Source organism: Cherax quadricarinatus, chromosome 89 (assembly GCF_038502225.1).
Source record: "Cherax quadricarinatus isolate ZL_2023a chromosome 89, ASM3850222v1, whole genome shotgun sequence".
NCBI classification, from domain to species: Eukaryota; Metazoa; Arthropoda; class Malacostraca; order Decapoda; family Parastacidae; genus Cherax; species Cherax quadricarinatus.
Window position 1 is genome coordinate 5,571,791 of NC_091380.1, and position 4,351 is coordinate 5,576,141.

The window sequence follows — 4,351 nt, forward strand, 5'->3', positions numbered from 1 at the left end:
GGTACCTATGGACTAGAGGGGTTAGAAAAGTCCACATGCGTAGGCAGCGGAAAACGTTCAAGCAGCGAAGGAACGATGCGCTGTGAAGAAAGGAGTTGCGCAGATAGAAGAGAGGAGAGAGAAGGAACAGAGGGTGGATCAGTGTCCATTGATGATTTGGTCTCTGCAATATATTCAGAGATTGCTTCAAGTGTTTGGGAATTCAGAGACGTCGTATGGGAGACAATACTGTATTGGAGATGGTAGGGGGAGGATGAGTAAAGATTGGAACTGTAATAGACTGTACCAAGGTAGGGGGGGGGGCGAAAGGGTGGAGGGAACTGGAGAAGAAGCGTGGAAGGAGACAGAAGAGGCAGAAACCTGGGAGGTGGCAGAAGAGGAAGAAACTTGGGAGGGAACAAGGGAGGTAGGTATAGTACGAGGAGGAGGGTGAACCTCTACACTTGTAACAGAGGCAGTGAGAGGGGAAGAACCCCGTACAGAGACAGGAAAGGTAAAATGAGGAGGTGGAAGAAGGGAAGGAGGGGTTAAAGGACCTTTTTTTGACTTCTGAGAAGTAGAGGGACGATTGGGAGGAGGTGTCGTACGAGGTCTCGTAGATATTGAGGCTTGTGAGGGAGAACACAAAGAAGCGAGAACAGACTGAGGCGTTGAAGTAGGGACGTCTGAGCCTAGGACAGCAAAAGAATTAGATACAGGAGTGACTATGGGAGAGGTAACCACAGAGGAGGTTGCAGATGGGACCCCAGAAGTAGGGGGACGTTTTGAAACACGGGGTAGTCTCCCTTGGAGGCGGAGATGAGAAACTGCCATGGCATATGGGAGACCTTCTGCCTCTTTGAGGTAACGGATTTCCCGCTCATTTAAGTAGACTTGGCAACGGTGAGAGTACGAAGGGTGAGCCTCATGACAATTAAGGCAAGAGGGAGGTTGATTGCAAGACGTATTAGAATGGTCATCAGCACCACAGACTGGGCATTCGGCTATTGAATATTTCGCTGGATGGCCAAATTGCCAGCAATTTCTACACTATTGCAGTGTAGGGATCACCTTTCGAACTTGTAACCGATGTCCTGCTACATAAACTGAGGATGGGAGTTCATGGCTATCAAAAGTTAAACTAGCCACATTGCTAGGGTATCGTCTCCGCCCGTGGGCAGGAAGAACATAAGTGTCTACCTTGAGGATTGGGAGATCTTGGAGTTCCAGCTCTTCAAGAATGTCATTGCCACATATCTGGAAATTTTGTTGAACTATGGTATGGGGCAGAATGACGGTACCACTACAATTATTATTATAATAAAAAAGAAGCACTAAGCCACAAGGACTATACAGCGGTACCACTACAAGAATTGAGGGAATGATGCTTTTCAATAGTGACAGGAACAGTATCTATATGGGAAAGAAGAGAAAGATCATCAGCTTGGGTAGCATTCTGTACCGTGATGATGGGCGTACCGCACTTAAGAGCATGAAAAGAAATATCTTTACCAACATGGCGTAGGAGTGCCTTGCCAATACTGTGGTCAGAGAGATAGGCGGTAGAGGAAGTCAGTCGTAAAGTGAAGAATTTAGTCCATTGTGCAGTCTGAAACTGAGCGTGGAAAGGGAGTGCAGGACGTGTCGATCTTTTCTGAGAAGAACGAGAAGGTGGAGAAGTATCATCAGCAGGTAATTGTCATTGGTGTTTAGGCATGGGACCAGAGTTGGTCCAACGTTGAATGGGCTGGCGATTCGAAAATTGCCGCATCGTAGAGGGAGAGGCTGGAAGCATAGTCAAAGGAGAGTGGAGGTCAGATAAATCAAAGGAGTCAGTCGAGACCTCAGTACCTGAAGCGGGTGAGGAAATGGCACTGGCAAGAGGTACAGAGGCAACGGCACCGGCAAGAGGTACAGAGGCATGAGGAGTGTCCGAAGAGCGGTCCAAAGACGAGGCGGGGTCAGAACGGGGTGCGGTATCAAGAAGGGGCCCGGGGGTAGCAGGTTCATGGATTGGGTTCTCCATGGTTAGGTTACTTCTTTCTTTTCATTTTTAAGAAAAAAAAAGAAAATAAAAATAAAAAAAAAGAATAAAAAAAAGGGGGGGACTGGGGAGGGATAGTTCCTAGGAGAAATGAAAGGGCCAGAAATCTCCCTCCGCACCCAAGAGAACCTCAGCACCATAGCGTAGATGCAGCATGGAACCCATGCCATACCCTACCCATCATGCCAGTAAACCAGCAATCCAGGATAGGAACCTCACATCTGCCGAGCTACCTCTGTGGACAAAAGAGAGGGCGGCCGGATATCCGCCACAAAGCATACCTCCTTCGGCCACCAACCCCGGAATCCGAAAGGTGGCTTCCAGAGATACACCCGTCGCCCGAAAGGCACCCAAAGCCACTCTCTGGCATCAAGGTGCCCCTCTTATTGAGGAGTGAAACTGCCTTAGTTCACACATAATATATTGAGCTAAACCCTTACGGGTCATGGAGTGCTGTTAGCAGAGGTGTGAAGGTCAGGGGGGTGTGAAGGTCAGGAGGTGTGAAGGTCAGGGGGGTGTGAAGGTCAGGGGGGTGTGAAGGTCAGGGGGGTGTGAAGGTCAGGGGTGTGTGTGAAGGTCAGGGGGGTGTGTGAAGGTCAGGGGGGGGTGTGAAGGTCAGGGGGGTGTGAAGGTCAGGGGTGTGAAGGTCAGGGGGGGTGTGAAGGTCAGGGGGGTGTGAAGGTCAGGGGAGTGTGGAGGTCAGGGGGGTGTGAAGGTCAGGGGGGTGAGAGGGGTGTGAAGGTGAGGGGGTGTGAAGGTCAGGGGGGTGAGAGGGGTGTGAAGGTGAGGGGGTGTGAAGGTCAGGGGGGTGAAGGTCAGGGGGTGTGAAGGTCAGGGGGATGTGAAGGTCAGGGAGTGTAAAGGTCAGGGGTGTGTGAAGGTCAGGGGGGTGTGAAGGTCAGGGGTGTGTGAGGGTCAGGGGGGTGTGAAGGTCAGTGGGGTGTGAGGGTCAGGGGGGTGTGAAGGTCAGTGGGGTGTGAGGGTCAGGGGGGTGTGAAGGTCAGGGGGGTGTGAAGGTCAGGGGGGTGTGAAGGTCAGGGGGGTGTGAAGGTCAGGGGGGTGTGAAGGTCAGGGGGGTGTGAAGGTCAGGGGGGTGTGAAGGTCAGGGGGGTGTGAAGGTCAGGGGGTATGAAGAACAAAGGTGTGAAGGTCAGGAGTATGAAGAACAAAGGTGTGAAGGTCAGGAGTGTGAAAAACAAAGGTATAAAGGTCAGGGATATGGTGAACTGACACAACCTTAGGTTACAACTATGGCTTTCTCTACTTGATTAGTAATCTAGGTTAACTTAACAAAGCCAATCAATGCAACTTATTTGTAGACATTTTGTGGTCCTCTCCCAGGATGCAACCCACAATACCTTCGATGCATTCTGAGTGCTTTTCTACTCCCAGAGCCTGGCCATGGGCCAGGCTCATCTGGTGTTTGCCTGGTCAACCAGGCTGTTGCTGCTGGTGGCCTGCAACCCTATATACCCATCACAACCTGGTTTCTGTGACTGGTTGACCTGACCTCAGGAGTCAGGCAGAGTCTCAGTATCAGGAGCGTGCGACAATGTGTCACCCGCAGAAGATACAGGGACATTAAAAATGTCCGAAGGATGGTTCGGTAACAAGGCAGGATCATCAGAGGGTGCTGCTACAGAAAGGGGCCCAGGATGAACAGTTTCATGGATTTGGGACTCCATGATCAGGTATGTACAGTGGACCCCCGCTTAACGATCACCTCCCAATGCGACCAATTATGTAAGTGCGTTTGTACGTGTATGTTTCGGGGTCTGAAATGGACTAACCTACTTCACAATGTTCCTTATGGGAACAAATTCAGTCAGTACTGGCACCTGAACATACTTCTGGAATGAAATAATATCGTAAACCGGGGTTCCACTGTATTTGCTACTAGTTATCAGGGGTAGCAGGTGTTAGGAAACTTGCCCACATTTCGTCTCTTTGGGCATACAACTTGACATCTTCCTGAATATGAGACAAGGACACTACCACTGCCATGTGGCTATCATATTTTCCCTTTCTCTCCCATTAGTCAAAACAGACATGTTTAATGCTTTTAGCTTTTCTTAGCTCATTTTTTATTACTGGTAGGAGCCATTTTGTAGTTCACCTCTGGACTATTATTTTGTAGCTTGTGCATATTTTTATGACACAAGTATTGCATATTTCAATTTTTGTGAAATGTACATTGTGAACAGCTTTCATAGTGCATACTAAGTCTGAGGTCGCACATCGCCTTCATTAACCCGTAAACGGTCCAAACGTATATATACGTTTTTTCAACATTTGAAAGTATGTAAAAAAAGTAGATCTTTTTGTTTT